Raw genomic sequence first — 18618 nt, forward strand, 5'->3', positions numbered from 1 at the left:
TTTCGGGTAGCCTTCCACAAGCTTCCCACAATAATTTGGGTGAATTTTGGCCCATTCCTCCTGACAGAGCTGGTGTAACTGAGTCAGGTTTGTAGGCCTCCTTGCTCGCACACTCTTTTTCAGTTCTGCCCCAAATGTTCTATAGGACTGAGGTCAGGACTTTGTGATGGCCACTCCAAAACCTTGACTTTGTTGTCCTTAAGCCATTTTGCCACAACTTTGGAAGTATGCTTGGGGTCATTGTCCATTTGGAAGACCCATTGGTGACCAAGCTTTACTTCCTGACTGATGTCTTGAGATGTTGCTTCAAAATATCCACATAATTTTCCTTCCTCATGATGACATCTATTTTGTGAAGTGCACCAGCCCCTCGTTTAGCAAAGCACCCCCACAGCATGATGCTGCCACCCCCGTGCTTCACGGTTGGGATGGTGTTCTTCGGCTTGCAAGACCCCCCTGTCACGATCATTTACAGACGGGACGGACCAAGGCGCAGCATGATATGCCAACATGTTTATTTAACGAATAAACACACAACAAAACAACAAACGAAACGTGAAGTCCAAGGTAGCACACAAACAACATACCTCACACGGAACAAGATCCCACAACCCACTAGTGCCAATAGGCTACCTAATTATGGTCCCCAATCAGAGACAACGAGCAACAGCTGCCTCTGATTGGGAACCACACAGGCCAACATAGATCTATACATACTAGATCCAAACCTAGAAAATAACACATAGGAACATACACAACAAGGAAAATCACACCCTGACTCAACAAATAAGAGTCCTCAGAGTCAGGGTGTGACAGCATAAACATAACAGGGTAGGGGCCGGGTGGGCATTCCGCCTCGGAGGCGGATCCGGCTCAAGGCGTGACGACCACTTACTCTCCGCCTCCCTGTTGCGCCCCTGGTCTGGTCTGGACCTCGGCACGCTGCTTCCCCTCTCCTTCCTCCCACGAAGTACCAAGCCCTGTCTGGACCCTGGTGTGGGAAACCCCGAACCTGGAGAAGGGCTGACGTCTGGGTCTGGACTGGAACCGCTGACTGGAGCTGGACCCGACGACGGTGGAGCAAACTGCTCTGGCTCCGGAGTGGAGCCGCTGACCGGAACTGGATCAGGCACCGGTGGAGTGGACTGCTCTGGCTCCGGAGTGGAGCCGCTGACCGGAGCTGGACTGGATCCCGGTGGAGCGGATTGCTCTGGCTCCGGAGTGGAGCCGCTGACCGGAGCTGGACTGGATCCCAGTGGAGCGGATTGATCTGGCTCCGGAGTGGAGCAGCTGACCGGAGCTGAACTGGTCACCGGTGGAGCGGACTGCTCTGGCTCCGGAGTGGATCCGCTGACCGGAGCTGGACTGGACCCCGGTGGAGCGGATTGCTCTGGCTCCGGAGTGGAGCAGCTAACCGGAGCTGGATCAGGCACAGGTGGAACAGGCACGGGCCGTGCCGGACTGGACACACGCACCACTGGCTTGGTGCGGGGAGCAGGAACGGGCCGGACCGGGCTGACGATGCGCACCACTGGCTTGGTGCGGGGAGTAGGAACGGGCCGTACCGGACTGGCGATGCGCACCACTGGCCTGGTGCGGGGAGCAGGAACAGGCCGGGCCGGGCTGGCGACGCGCACCACTGGCTTGGTGCGAGGGACAGGAACAGGCCGGGCCGGGCTGGCACCGCGCACCACTGGCTTGGTGCGAGGGGCAGGAACAGGCCGGGCCGGGCTGGCGACGCGCACCACTGGCTTGGTGCGAGGGACAGGAACAGGCCGGACCGGGCTGGCGATGCGCACCACTGGTTTGGTGCGAGGGACAGGAACAGGCCGGACCGGGCTGGCGACGCGCACCACTGGCTTGATGCGAGGAGCAGGAACGGGCCGAACCGTACTCGGAACACACACCACTGGCTTAGTGCGGGGAGCAGGAACGGGTCGGGCCGTACTGGGAACATGCACCACTGGCTTAGTGCGGGGAGCAGGAACGGGCCGGACCGGACTGGCAACATGCACCACTTTCTTGGTGCGAGGAGCGGGACTGGGTTCCTTTATAAAGCCCCGCTCCTTCTGCTGCCTAACCAGCTCCTCTCGCCGTGCCTCTACACTTTCCTTCTCCCTTTTTGCCTCCTGTAGCTCCTCCCTCTGACCTAATAACTCCTGCTCCCTCTGAACCAATAGCCCCCGTAACATGGTTGCCTCCTCTCCTAAGCCTCAGATCCGCCCTGTCGCTGCCTCCTGCTGCCTCGTCATCCACACCGTGTGCCCCCCCAAAAAATTTCCTTGGGGTTGCCAAACTCAAGAAGAGAAGATACAGAAGGAGAAAACCTGCTGAGAAAATAATCCCAAGAATTGGAGGAGAAGAATAATACATTGAGGTCAAGGAAAGGCCAATAGTAAGAAGATGATGGAAGATGATATTTCGAGGACCGAACTTAGAATATAAGCTTTTGAAGAATCCTGATATGTCAACAGCAAGAAAGAACAGGATCAAGAAACTCTCAGAAAACTCAATCATACAACTGGTGGAGAAGAGAAGCTTTGGTTATGAAGAGAAGCTTTGGTTATGTTTTTGTCATATGAGAGGCGATAGGACGAGACGACAGGAGGGAGAGAGAGAAGGAGAGGGGGTGCGTGACGTAGCGTCACGTGACGCGACAGAGGATCAAGTCAAAAAGGGTTTGAGACTGGTCTGGTTACAAAATCTTCTTTGATGTTATGACAATTTCACATAGGCTTGGCAAACTGATTCATTAAAAATTGCATTTTGGAGGCTATGTGCATCACTTGGGTTAATTACAGATGTGTTGGGAATCAAGGACTGACATTATTCTGTAAAATTAAGATAAGGGTTTATGGGAATTGTAGTGTTGAAGGGTTAGAGGCTTTGGTTTGGGATTGCTTTGAAGTTGACTAACTTACATTTGCATTTGATGGATTGTGGTAAGATAGCCACTAATAGATAAATGGGTAAGTTAGGATATAGAAATAAAAAATTGGTTTTAAATTATTCATAATTTTTAATTGATTTTTTAATTGATTTTTTATTTTAATTAGAAATGGTTTTTGAATAAAACATTTAATTAAATTTTTTAATATTCATATTTTAGTTGATTTGATTTTGGGAAAAAAAAAATATATATATATTTTTTTTTTTTGGAGTTGTTTAGTTATATTAATAATTAAAGGGGGGAAGCCATAGGCTATATAGTCTAAAATAAGATAATTCATAATAAAGGAATATAAAAGAGTAGTTACAATGGGGAGAAAGGACAGCAAGGCTATAAATGTCAGTACACCGATTGATATAGTACAAAATAGTAACCCTTTAACTAGAGTATTGCTAGGTTATCCGGCAAATGAAACGAAAGTTGCCCTTCATTCTCAAACAAAAACTGATAAAAGATTCCAGCGATAAGATAAACAAAGCTATAGAGATAAGGCTAAGGGAAGTAGAGCTTAGGGATGTTTATTTTCAGCTTCCAGTGATCATCCAGGAGGGTGATTATTGCATCAGAGATGGAGATGAACGAATAATAGATAGAGGACAAGCAGAAACGACGATAAAGATGAATCCAAAACTCCAGAAGGAAGAAAATGAGATGTCTGGAAGAGAAGAGTGAGGTTAAAGAAGACCAGGATGATGAAGATGAGAGTGATTGAGAAGAGGTCATGGGTGGATATGACTCTGTGATCAGAAGGAAGTTGGCAAGAGAGGAAAGAAGAAGGATACTAGAGATTTGATCTCTGATGGAAGTTGAAGGAAGAAGGATACAAGAGATTCGAGTTCAGATGAAGACAGCGATAAAGAGGGGACTAAAGGTGCTGTGTATTCAAAAGGAGGTTATCCTACAATGACTAGCAAAGAAGAAATAGAAGGAGATATAGACCGATGCTTATCATGCCTGGATAAAGCGACTAGTTTAGAAGAAGTAATACAACTGGATGAACAACTCAAGAAGAGAAGATACAGAAGGAGAAAACCTGCTGAGAAAATAATCCCAAGAATTGGAGGAGAAGAATAATACATTGAGGTCAAGGAAAGGCCAATAGTAAGAAGATGATGGAAGATGATATTTCGAGGACCGAACTTAGAATATAAGCTTTTGAAGAATCCTGATATGTCAACAGCAAGAAAGAACAGGATCAAGAAACTCTCAGAAAACTCAATCATACAACTGGTGGAGAAGAGAAGCTTTGGTTATGAAGAATCAGAGTGAACCAAATCAACAATCACTGTTACAGCTTCAACTGAACAATATCAAATGCAATTGTACCAGCCAAGGGGGGTACCAGGTGTTCCATATCCACAGCCAGTTTCTGGACAGACACAGAATTGGAGAGGAAGAGGACGAGAAGGCTTAGAAGGAGGAGGAAGATTTCAGCTACACTTCCAGCAACTTTCAGAAGACTGTTATAATTGTGGACAGATTGGTTACTTTACCTGTGAGTGCAACAAGTCAGGAGGAAACAACAGAGAACATTTTTAAGGAAGATACAGGGGCCAGTGTCACGATCGTTACAGGAAGCGGACCAAGGCGCAGCGTGTGAAACAAACATGACTTTAATTAGTTAAAGTATACCAAACAAAACACGACTCGTGAAGTCCACGGTAAACAAATACCGACACGGAACAAAAACCCACAACCACAAAGTGAAACACAGACAGTTAAATATGGCTCCCAATCAGAGACAACCAGCACACAGCTGACACTCGTTGCCTCTGATTGGGAGTCACTCAGTCAAACATAGAAATAGAAAACATAGAATGAACACACCCTGGCTCAACATAATGAGTCCCAGAGCCAGGGTATGACAGTACACCCCCCTAAAGGCGCGGACTGCGACCGCGCCTAAATACGAGCAAAACAGGGGAGGGCTGGGTGGGCATTCCTCCTCGGCGGCGGCTCCGGCTCCGGGCTTGCCCACCACCCTCCAACAAACCCCCCATAGCGCCCCTGGTCCGGTCTGGCCCCGCTGGCTGGAGCTGGACTGGACGTAGCAGGAGCGGTAGGCTTCAGCTCCTTAGTGGAGCAGTAGAGCGGTACCTGAATTGGCACCGATGACCCAGGCACGGGTTGTGCCGGACTGACGACTCGCACCCCTGGCTTGGTGCGAGTGGCAGGAACGGGCCGGGCCGGGCTGGCGACGCGCACCGTAGACTTGGTGCGAGTGGCAGGAACAGGCCGGACCGGGCTGGCGACGCGCACCGTAGACTTGGTGCATGGAGCAGGGACAGGCCGGGCCGGGCTGGCGACGCACCCCGTAGGCTTGGTGCGTAGAGCAGGGACAGGCCGGGCTGGGCTGACGACGCACACCGTAGGCTTGGTGCGTGGAGCAGGGACAGGCCGGACAGGGCTGGCGACGCACACCGTAGGCTTGGTGCGTGGAGCAGGGACAGGCCGGGCAGGGCTGGCGACGCACACCGTAGGCTTGGTGCGTGGAGCAGGAACAGGCCGGGCTGGGCTGGCGACGCACACCGTAGGTTTGGTGCGTGGAGCAGGGACAGGCCGGGCTGGGCTGTCGACGCACACCGTAGGCTTGGTGCGTGGAGCAGGAACAGGCCGGGCAGGGCTGGCGACGCACACCGTAGGCTTGGTGCGTGGAGCAGGAACAGGCCGGGCTGGGCTGGTGACGCACACCGTAGGTTTGGTGCGTGGAGCAGGGACAGGCCGGGCTGGGCTGTCGACGCACACCGTAGGCTTGGTGCGTGGAGCAGGAACAGGCCGGGCAGGGCTGGCGACGCACACCGTAGGCTTGGTGCGTGGAGCAGGGACAGGCCGGACTGGGCTGGCGACGCACACCGTAGGCTTGGTGCGTGGAGCAGGGACAGGCCGGGCTGGGCTGGCGACGCACACCGTAGGCTTGGTGCGTGGAGCAGGAACAGGCCGGGCTGGGCTGGCGACGCACACCGTAGGTTTGGTGCGTGGAGCAGGGACAGGCCGGGCTGGGCTGGCGACGCACACCGTAGGTTTGGTGCGTGGAGCAGGGACAGGCCGGGCTGGGCTGTCGACGCACACCGTAGGCTTGGTGCGTGGAGCAGGGACAGGCCGGACTGGGCTGGCGACGCACACCGTAGGCTTGGTGCGTGGAGCAGGAACAGGCCGGACCGTACTGGGAACACACACCACTGGCCTTAAACGGGGATCAGGAACGGGCCGGACCGGACTGGCAATACACCTCAGTACCTCTCGCCGTGCCTCTACAACTTCCTTCCCTCCTCTCGCCAATGGCTCCCGTAACCCGGTGGCCTTCTCTCCTCGTCTCCCATTTCGCCCTGTGGCAGCCTCCTGCTGCCCAGTCGCCCATGCCGTGTGCCCCCCCCTAAAAAATTATTGGGGGTGCCTCTCGTCCGTCCGACGATGGCACTGCTGACGCCGCTGCTCCTCTCTCGCCAGGGCCTTAATCCTACCCCAAGGTCCCTTGCCCCCGAGCATGTCCTCCCAGGACCACGATTTGCCCACCTGGGCCATCGCCAGCCTCTCCATCTCCTTTCCTGGCGCTTCCTCCCATGTCCAGTCTGCCTGCTCCTGGACACGCTGCTTGGTCCTTTTACGGTGGGTTTTTCTGTCACGATCGTTACAGGAAGCGGACCAAGGCGCAGCGTGTGAAACAAACATGACTTTAATTAGTTAAAGTATACCAAACAAAACACGACTCGTGAAGTCCACGGTAAACAAATACCGACACGGAACAAAAACCCACAAACACAAAGTGAAACACAGACAGTTAAATATGGCTCCCAATCAGAGACAACCAGCACACAGCTGACACTCGTTGCCTCTGATTGGGAGTCACTCAGTCAAACATAGAAATAGAAAACATAGAATGAACACACCCTGGCTCAACATAATGAGTCCCAGAGCCAGGGTGTGACAGCCAGTCAAGATCACCTGTTCTCCAGGTGAACCCTAAGGATTCTAGAGTGCCTAGAAGATACGAAGGGGGGTGTCAGCTGATAGCACCGATTAGAGAAGAAGAGAAAATATCTAACAATTGAAGTAAAACCAGAGGACTATGAGAAGTGATAGTGAATAGTGGAAAAGCTTTTATCTGTGTTGAGCCTAAAGAGGTTAAACATCTCACTATGTAAAATTAACTAATTAGGATAGGGATTTGAGGTAGTAAAACAGCTAATTACTCTTAGGGAACCAATTGAGCTATGCTATAAAAAATCAAGGAGAAATTAAAATAGACATACTAATATTAGTACCTATTGCATTGTTGGGAAGAGATGCATTGTTCAAATTGAATTGTACAATAAGATGTACACTAGACGGATGTCTGGTAGAGGATTTTAAAAAGTAGGGTTTTTGGGAATCATATTTGCTTAAAAAGATAATATCATAGGAAGGATGATAATCTATTAGACTGCCTATTAGACAATCTGTCTGAAAAATAAAGTTAAAAGGGGTGACTGTTATTCTGGGTTACATTCTTACACCAAGAGATTTCAGGCTAGGCTGAAAGGTGTTTAGTCGTTTGCCAAGTCTGTGTGTAAAGAAGTCAGAAGCAGGTGGGGACTTTCCCAATCACATATTCTAAAATTTGGTGGTAAAGGGATTTTGTGAATAAATCAGTGGAAAAGTTTTTAAAGGTTAGGAGAAAAGATTAGATTAAAATAAGTTAGGAGAACTAGGTTGAAGGAACTCTAAGACAGTAAGCTAAGTTTCAAAGTTAGTAGTAAGAGAGAGAACAGTGGTGAAGGACACTTTAGAGTAGGGAGATCAAGGTAATTATAGGTGTATTTTTATAATCAAAAGTTTGAAAGTTAGGACTGAGAGTTGGAAAAAGTGACACTAGTGGTGATAGATGGAAGTACAAGTAAAGAGTTCAAAGCTTTGGGGAAACTAGAAGTAACAACAATGACATCAACACTTCAGTCTATTAAAACAACAGTGAGAAGCAATTTAACTCTTTCAACATGGATAGTTATTAAAGCCATAAATATATCGCATTTGATTATAAGGGAACCAATAGCTCCAGCACCAATTTTAGGGGGAAAAATACTTATTAGGGTTAGGATGGGGACGTTCCTCCCACATGGAGAGATAATTATGGAGAAGAAGTATACTTATCTAGTGCAAGCATTAGAATTTGTTCCGGTTAAGAATTATTGGTTAAAGGGCTATGTAATTCGTAAAGTGACGCTTATAATGGAAGATTTGAAATCTGTTGAAGTTTCCACAGTCACCAAAGGAGGTCAGGAAGAATATGTTACAGTAGTCACTCCAACAGTAAATAATACAGAGTATATTGGTAACTTTCCCACTAGAAGTAATTAAAGGTGGTAATACATCAACTAAGTCAACTACTTTAATGGTAACTTTGGAAGGGATTAATGATACGATGGCAATAGCAAATGTAGGAAGTATGACACCGACAACAACTTTTCTGAAATTAAAGGAGGTAGCAAGAAGGACTCAGGGGTTTATGTTACGAATTGGAGAGTGCTGTCAAGGATAGTACGAATAGGGTTAAAATAGGAGAGTAGATAGTATTAGAGTCAATATAGATTCATCTGAAATAGTGAAATCATGGAGGTACAGGATGAGGTCTTTGATTTTAATGACAGTCAAGGAGAGGTATCTGCAGTACCGCTCGTTAGGGAAGAGAGAAACTAAATGGAGTGGTTTGATTCTTCTGTTGTGAAAATTAGAGATAGATGGGCAGGTTCCAGCAGCTCATTCTGTAAGATCAGTGAGGAATCTTGAGGGTCCATGTCTGGTGAGAATTCCAGCACCAAACATGTTAGAGACGGTCGCACGACCTCTATCAAGTATGTGTCAATCTTATGCTTTGTCATGACTGTTGTATCAGCAACAACACTCAGTAACAGATAAAATAATGTAGTTGTCAAAACATTTGTTTAAGCCTAGGGTTAGGTGGTATTGGGTTAAGTGAATTAACTTGTGTGCATTTGTTAGATGGGAAGAAAACTCAGGTAACAGCGAACCCTGAAGCATTTGAGGTGTAACCATTGAGGGCTAAAAGTTGTGTTTGTTCTAATAAAACATATGATGTAAAGGGTATGTTTATGGGAATATCCGATTGTGATAATTATATGATGACTTTGGATAAGCACGAACATAAGGTTAGAGAGGACAAATATAATGTAACTTTTTATGTACCAGGTAGTAAGAAGAGCAGGACTTTGATGGTTAAAAGATTAGCTTTTGCCTGACAATGTGACTATTGGGAATGTTAGAGATATTTAGAGGGTTTGTGGTGATAAAGCGTATATATTCTTACCCTATGGATGGACAGGATGTTGTTACATGTCAACGTTGAAGCTTCCATATGAGGTTTCTACCATTATAAGAGGGGTAGCACCGGACACAGAAATCTGAAGCTAGGTTTGAAATTGGATGAAAAGAGACATGGAGACATGTCATAGTCTTCAAGCCTATCATTGAAGTATAAATCTAAGGGAGAAGGGGGGACTTTTTCCATGGTATGGTGTAACATTTGGGAAGATCATATTGATAATATTAGTTATACTTTGAGTCCAGATAGTTCAGATATTATCACTAGGGTTATATATGCATTGAAGAATATAAGGGATGCATTTGGTATATCTGAAGGAGCGGAAGTCAGCGAAGACTTGGTTACATGATCAGGTAGGCCAGTAGGGGCAGTGATGGGTTACATTTAATGGCAGCTTTGATAGCACTGTGTGTGATGTTTGTAATTTGTTACTGACCTTTGAGAAAGCTATGATATTGAGATAGGTTGGAGAGTGATGCCTGGAGACAACACTCAGATGCCGGTGTTGACTGTTCCTGATCTGGATGAAGATGGACAAGTAGAACTGGATGGATAAATATCCTTTTTGATGTTTTGATCATTTTTCATTTATTTTATTTTTTTCAATATTAGGGTGATTTTGTAATGATTTTATGAATCAAAGGGGGGAATAGGTTAATGTGATTCATACATCATTTATATATCATTTTTATATTCTTAGTTGATTTTGATGTTTAATTTGGAAGTGTTTGTTTTGCAAAAGATACTGTTTGGTCTTTTCTTTTTCTTCCAGAAGCATTTGGGGGAACATGTGGAGATTGAAATACTCAAACAAGGACAATATGAAAGGACAATATGACTGGAGGAGATGAAACAAGGAGGGTGTGGAAAGATTCCGATTCCATCATCAACAATACATTGGAAGTCGAGACTACGGGGAGATGAAGTGTAGTGGACTACATTCCAGTGTCTGCAATGAAATATAGACATGTGTAATACATAATTTGTGTCATAGCCTTAGGGATTAATTTTTGTAGAAGGATATTTGATGTTATTGAATACATGTGAGGATCTTAGATGTTTTTGTTTATTTCAGTGATGCTTAGGGACAGGGAGTCTAGGCAGGGAGAGGTCCACTGTAGGGTCCAATGGGTTGACCAGCCTTAGAGTGGATATTTTATGGATAGGATTTTGTTTGCAGGGGCTTACATGTGTATTTAATTGCATCATAGTTTCAAATGCATTTACATTGTTTATGAGTTTATCGGGAGTACCGAGGTGGTTGCCTGGGGCAGAGGGACCGTGAGAGAATTTTACTGTCTTGATTGATGGATGGATTTGGAACGAAGGTTGCCGGACAGTTTTTCGCTCTTACACTCCATAAAGATTTGTTCATATTTCATAGTAATGTATTCACACTTCATAAACAGTTATTCATATTTCATAGAAAGGTATATACACTCTAGAGAATAATGTTTTTTGGTTTAATGTTAAAGATACTCAATAAGATAAATTGTTACTTGTCATAATCCTATTCTGTTTGTTTTCGAGACTTTTAGTTCGTCTCGAAGGGGGGAAATGTCGTGTATTAGGATTATGCCTTTGTTAAATGTTTTTATGATCTTAGTTCAAATGTAGCCGTTTGGAGGATGACGCCCCAGGGGAGACTGGTGATTGGCCAGAAGAGGGAGCCACCCATCTTTTTGCATTATTCATAAGTAGGGGCTAAACGAAGAAGAAGTCAGAACGGCCATTACAATCTGGGACGCCGTTCTCCGGATGTCATGACATCTGTCACTTATGGTGAAGCTTGTGATATGAATAAACCTTATGATCCAAGTTCAGTATGAGCGGACTCCTTTGTTCATCAGCAATAATTGCCACCATTCACCCGATACGACAATCTCTAGGAGACAGAATGCATCTCCTTCCTGAGCGATATGACGGCTGCGTGGTCCCATGGTGTTTATACTTGCGTACTATTGTTTGTACAAATGAACGTGGTACCTTCAGGCGTTTGGAAATTGCTCCCACGGATGAACCAGACTTGTGGAGGTCTACAATTCATTTTCTGAGGTCTTGGCTGATTTCTTTTGATTTTCCCATGATGTCAAGCAAAGAGGCACTGAGTTTGAAGGTAGGCCTTGAAATACATCCACAGGTACACCTCCAATTTACTCAAATGATGTCAATTAGCCTATCAAAAGCTTCTAAAGCCATGACATCATTTTCTGGAATTTTCCAAGCTGTTTAAAGGCACCGTCAACTTAGTGTATGTAAACATCTGACCCACTGGAATTGTGATACAGTGAATTATAAGTGAAATAATCTATCTGTAAACAATTGTTGGAAAAATTACTTGTGTCACGCACAAAGTAGATGTCCTATCTGACTTGCCAAAACTATAGTTTGTTAAGAAGAAATTTGTGGAGTGGTTGAAAAATTAGTTTTAATGACTCCAACCTAAATGTATGTAAACTTCCGACTTCAACTGTATAAGCACAATATCAAATGCTTATATTTGACTGTTGTTCCCCTATATGGGTCCCAAAAGAGGGAAGTGAAGTGGTTCAACCAGCTGTCACTCAAAAACTCCTCAACCAATCAGGTTCATCAAGAGAGAGGAGAGCACAGGTGAGTTCTGTTGTCATCTCATTCTCACTGGTTAAGCCTACCCACCCTCAATATCCACTTGGAGCAGTTTGTAGTGTCAAATCTGTTTATGGACATTATAATGACCCATGTTTGTAGTCCTGGACCTCCTGAACATGTTGATGTACAGTGAGGGAAAAAAGTATTTGATCCCCTGCTGATTTTGTACGTTTGCCCACTGACAAAGAAATTATCAGTCTATAATTTTAATGGTAGGTTTATTTGAACAGTGAGAGACAGAATAACAACAAAAAAATCCAGAAAAACGCGTGTCAAAAATGTTATAAATTGATTTGCATTTTATTGAGGGAAATAAGTATTTGACCCCCTCTCAATCAGAAAGATTTCTGGCTCCCAGGTGTCTTTTATACAGGTAACGAGCTGAGATTAGGAGCACACTCTTAAAGGGAGTGCTCCTAATCTCAGATTGTTACCTGTATAAAAGACACCTGTCCACAGAAGCAATCAATCAATCAGATTCCAAACTCTCCACCATGACCAAGACCAAAGAGCTCTCCAAGGATGTCAGGGACAAGGTTGTAGACCTACACAAGGCTGGAATGGGCTACAAGACCATCTTCAAGCAGCTTGGTGAGAAGGTGACAACAGTTGGTGTGATTATTCGCAAATGGAAGAAACACAAAATAACTGTCAATCTCCCTCAGCCTGGGGCTCCATGCAAGATCTCACCTCGTGGAGTTGCAATGATCATGAGAACGGTGAGGAATCAGCCCAGAACTACACGGGAGGATCTTGTCAATGGTCTCAAGGCAGCTGGGACCATAGTCACCAAGAAAACAATTGGTAACACACTACGCCGTGAAGGACTGAAATCCTGCAGCGCCTGCAAGGTCCCCCTGCTCAAGAAAGCACATATATAGGGCCGTCTGAAGTTTGCCAATGAACATCTGAATGATTCAGAGGAGAACTGGGTGAAAGTGTTGTGGTCAGATGAGACCAAAATTGAGCTCTTTGGCATCAACTCAAATCGCCGTGTTTGGAGGAGGAATGCTGCCTATGACCCCAAGAACACCATCCCCATCGTCAAACATGGAGGTGGAAACATTATGCTTTGGGGGTGTTTTTCTGCTAAGGGGACATGACAACTTCACCGCATCAAAGGGACGATGGACGGGGCCATGTACCGTAAAATCTTGGGTGAGAACCTCCTTCTCTCAGCCAGGGCATTAAAAATGGGTCGTGGATGGGTATTCCAGCGTGACAATGACCCAAAACAAACGGTCAAGGCAACAAATGAGTGGCTCAAGAAGAAGCACATTAAGGTCCTGGAGTGGCCTAGCCAGTCCCCATAGAAAATCTGTGGAGGGAGCTGAAGGTTTGAGTTGCCAAACGTCAGCCTCTAAACCTTAATGACTTGGAGAAGATCTGCAAAGAGGAGTGGGACAAAATCCCTCCTGAGATGTGTGCAAACCTGGTGGCCAACTACAAGAAACGTTTGACCTCTGTGATTGCCAACAAGGGTTTTGCCACCAAGTACTAAGTAATGTTTTGCAGAGGGGTCAAATACTTATTTCCCTCATTAAAATGCAAATCAATTTATAACATTTTTGCCATGTGTTTTTCTGGATTTTGTTGTTGTTATTCTGTCCCTCACTGTTCAAATAAACCTACCATTAAAATAATAGACTGATCATGTCTTTGTCAGTGGGCAAACATACAAAATCAGCAGGGGATCAAATACTTTTTTCCCTCACTGTATATTTGGGAGAAAACAGAGGGTCCAAATCAGCAGAAAGGTGAAAGGAAGGGGGAGTTCTGGGAACCCCCTGAATTATCTTGGGGCTGTTACATATGATATTTAATATATGTTAACAGCTAGCCTTTGTTCTCCACTTCCCCTCTATTATCTATATCTTCCTGGTATGATAGTGTCCTGTCCATCATCACAAATAGCAAGTCCCATTGCCTGGGCAGGAGGACTGTGTTGAGATATACTCTGGACAAGATGACCATGTAGAGACATGGAATGATTTATATTGTGCCGCAGAAAATGGTTTAACAATAAGCACTGTAACAATCTCTCACATGCACACATGCACACAAGTACGTACACAAGTATACAAACTTGTTCAATTTTTTGTATTAGCATAGCCACAACTACCTGTGTCATTTTGTTGATACTTCCCTAGAGTTAACGCCTACAGCAGTCACACAGACAGAGAAACACAGATGACTCCGAGACAGAGAAATCACTAGAAGCAGAGACTTAACATATAGAGGGCTGCAGTTGACGTACGACGCCTCCTGGTGGCCATGTTGGAAGACCACCACATTAATTCTAGAAGCAGAGACTTAATGTATAGTAGACCTACATAGAAAGAAAGACCCAGGCATTGTTAAAGATGTCAAAGGTAATCTATGCTGAGCCAGATATGAACAAGAAGGTCAGGTTTGACAGAGGTGAGATGGAGGAGAGGATTGTGGATATCTACGTCAGTGCAGACACCCTGAGAGACGGTGAAACAAGCGCCAAGAGAGAAGAGACAGCAGACACTGCTCCTAATAATGGACCAGGAGACCAGTACTTAGGTAACACACACACAGCATCTCTCTTAGCCTGATAGCTCAAAGATGAGACCCTTCCTACAGATGTAGGATCTCATTTTGATCACTCTTTTGATGCTGAGAATTTTCCTGAATAGCAGGAAATGCAAACTTTTTGTGTATTCAAGGTTTAAAAAGGTTTCTAAAGTTTGTAATTTCCACATTGAAATTTAAGACTTGATTTGCCCTAAAGAAAATAAAAAAGTCCATTAATTATAATTCACATAATAATTATAATTTCCTGTTGCTGCTATTTTCCAGTTATAGCAAACTGGCTCAAATTAAGATCCTATATCTGTATCTTTTGCAGTGTGTCTGAGGCTGCTCTGTGTTCGATCACAGGCCTGTCTTTCAACTGTGAGTTTGTGTCATATGTTCATTGCTTGTCAATTAGTTGTAAGAAGTTCTGGTTGCTAGACCTATTTACCTATTTATGTAAATAAGGTATTTTCATATGAAAATGTAATTAACTAACAAATAATGATAATTGTTGATGGCCCACTCTTGATGATGGTATCTACATCTTACAGAGTGTGGCTTTAAAGCTGAAAAAACATAGAGCTATGTCTATAATTGAGGAGGATGTTTGTACAACAGTGTCTGACTGTCTGGTTCTCTGTGTTGTTTAGGTACTGGGGGGCAGGACAGCCTGATAATGGTGGTCAGTTTTCTGGGCAGGAGGACTTTGTTGAGATACTATGGACAAGATTACGCTGTAAAGACATGGAATTATGACAAATATTTCAAAAAACATAACTGGATCTGTGTGATAATTGTTTAACAGTTGCCTACTGTAACAATGTACTCTCTCTCTCTCTCTCGTAGTTATTATGTTGATGGTGGGATACAGTACTGAATGGTTAAGTGATGATTTCACCTAGTGGTTAAAATGAGAGATGAACTCACCATAGAGTTGAAATAGTGGTATTACAGACTTGCCTACGGGCTCTTTCTCAATTCACCTTTCCTTGGTTCTTTCTCACGTCCTCTCTCCTCCTCTCCTTCTCAAAACACATTGGAGAATACAATCCTAGGGGAGGGACCTTGGACCTTCTCCTCTAATAGGGTTGAGAAGGAAAATAGGAGGAGAAGAAATTGGAGGAGAGGAGATATGAAGAGAAAAGATGTGAGGAGAGGAGATAGGAGGAGAGGAGATAGGAGGAGATGAGATAGGAGGAGAGGAGATATGAGGAGATAGCAGGAGAGGAGATAGAAGGAGAGGAGATAGGAGGGGTGGAGTATGAGGAGAGGAGATAGGATGAGAGGAGATAGGAGGGGAGGAGATAGGAGGAGAGGAGATAGAATGAGAGGAGAGAGGAGGAGAGGAGAGGAGATGGGAAGAGAAGAGATGGGAGGAAAGGAGATAGGAGGAGAGGAGATAGGAGGAGAGGAATATAGGAAATACTAATTGAGATAGAGCCTTAGTGTCAGAGAGACATAGAGGAGGAAGAAGAACATTAAGACAATGAGGAAGAGAGAAAAAATAAGACAAATAATAGTTGTGTTTAGATTTAGAGGAGAGGATGTAGACATACTGTACTCTGGAAAACTACTCTTCATTATTTTATTAGAAACATGTCATGTGATTTGCCATAGGCTTATGCTTATAATTTTTTTAAATAACAAAGGCACAGATTAATAAATAAAGGAACAATGTCCTTTAACATGGTCTACCAGCTCCCTGATTGAATGTGATTGGATTCTTAAAACAGTGTGACCTCGACACACACAGAGGGCAGAACAGTATTGAGAGGACACACACACACACACACACATACAAAAAAAAAACGATGCTAATGAAAGGTGAGAGTGACTCCCAATCTTCACTGTACAAGGGACAACGTGTAGGTGACCAATGGTAACACAATGCACCATGCACCAGTGGACCTGCCTGCTACATACCCACTCACTCATGCATGGTGTCTAATGGGGTCTCCACCCGCTCCCTCTCTGTTCTCTGTCTGTGGCCCACAGCAGGTGACAGGATGTTTCAAGGCTCTATCCACCAATAAGAAGGAGACTTGATATGTGTCCCAAATGGCACCATATTCTCTATATAGTGCACTACATAGGGAAATAGGGTGTACTTAGGGACGCAGGCTTGTAGACCAGACAGTTGTTTGTGATGTCCTCTTCATTCCTTGTTCATTCTGTTCCATGTCATCTTTCTTCCTATTTTTAATGTTTTTGGAAGGTTCTTTATGATCCAACCCTTCATTCTGGTGTTGTCCACCTATTCCGCTCCAGTCATTACCACGAGCCAATCCTCCCCAATTAAGGTGCCACCAACCTCCTGTGACACACACACACACACACACACACACACTTAACTAGACAAACATTAACACTATATAATCCCAAAAAAATTGTGAAGTTTTGATGCTTTTTCTTCTGTGTGTCTCAGTTGGTAACAGCATACCACTGGGCACAGATGTCAGTTCAACGTCTGGTTTTGATTCACACTTGGTTCAGTTGTCAGCATTATTGATGTAAAGTGTGTGTGTGTGTGTGTGTGTGTGTGTTCCTTTGCAGATGGAAGACCAATACTCTACAGGCTGGGTGCTGTGTGTTTTGGAGTGCTGTGTGTTCTACAAGTCACTCTCAACATCTCCCTGACGCTGGCTTTCTGTGAGTGAGCTGTGTCCCAAATGGAAACCTACTTCCCTTTAGTGCACTACTTTTGACCAGAATAGGCTGCCAGGAATAGGGTGCAATTTGGGACATAACCTGTACTTCATTATCACACTACAGCAAGTAACACAATTCAGATGAGACTTGACATTACATAACTAGTTGGACTTGTAGTTTGAAACACACAAAACAGCTGTAGGCAACGTCCATAGAGAATTGAGATCTAGGATCAACTTCCCTCCCCCAATCCTAACCTTAACCATTTAGTGGGGGAAATGCAAAACTGACCCAAGATCAGCGTCTAGGGGAAACATCACTGACTCCATATTTATTATTTTAGCCTGCTCCACTAAAGAGAGAGACCAATTAGAGGCCTGTTACAACACAACCGGCCTGGCACAAGACAGAGACCAGCCAGATACCAGTAGTGGTATCACTGACCTGTGTACAGACAGAGACCAGCTGCTGAAGGAGAGAGTCCAGTGCCGGCAGAACAGAAACCAGCTAGAGAGTGAGAGAGACCAGTTACTGAGTGAGAGAGACCAGTTACTGAGTGAGAGAGACCAGTTACTGAGGGACATAGACCAGTTACTGAGGGAGAGAGACCAGTTACTGAGGGACAGAGACCAGTTACAGAGGGAGAGAGACCAGTTACAGAGGGAGAGATATCAGTTACTGAGGGAGAGAGACTAGTTACTGAGGGACAGAGACCAGTTACTGAGGGAGAGAGACCAGTTACAGAGGGAGAGAGACCAGTATCAGAAGAACATACACCAGCTAGAGAGGGGGTAGAATGATTTTTTTGGGGGGGTGTGGTAGGGGGAGGGTAGAATTATTACTTTTATCCTATCCCAGGTATTCCTTAAAGAGGTGGGGTTTCAAGTGTCTCCGGAAGGTGGTGAGTGACTCCGCTGTCCTGGCGTCGTGAGGGAGCTTGTTCCACCATTGGGGTGCCAGAGCAGCGAACAGTTTTGACTGGGCTGAGTGGGAACTGTGCTTCCGCAGAGGTAGGGGGGCCATCAGGCCAGAGGTGGATGAACGCAATGCCCTCGTTTGGGTGTAGGGACTGATCAGAGCCTGAAGGTACGGAGGTGCCGTTCCCCTCACAGTTGCGTAGGCAAGCACCATGGTCTTGTAGCAGATGCGGGCTTCAACTGGAAGCCAGTGGAGTGTGCGGAGGAGCGGGGTGACGTGAGAGAACATGGGAAGGTTGAACACCAGACGGGCTGCAGCATTCTGGATGAGTTGTAGGGGTTTAATGGCACAGGCAGGGAGCCCTGCCAACAGCGAGTTGCAGTAATCCAGACGGAAGATGACAAGTGCCTGGATTAGGACCTGTGCCGCTTCCTGTGTAAGGTAGGGTCGTACTCTGCGAATGTTGTAGAGCATGAACCTACAGGATCGGGTCACCGCTTTGATGTTAGCGGAGAACGACAGGGTGTTGTCCAGGGTCACGCCAAGGTTCTTTGCACTCTGGGAGGAGGACACAACGGAGTTGTCAACCGTGATTGCGAGTTCATGGAGA

Source organism: Coregonus lavaretus, assembly GCF_964263955.1.
Source record: "Coregonus lavaretus genome assembly, contig: HAP1_SCAFFOLD_3277, whole genome shotgun sequence".
Taxonomy (NCBI): Eukaryota; Metazoa; Chordata; class Actinopteri; order Salmoniformes; family Salmonidae; genus Coregonus; species Coregonus lavaretus.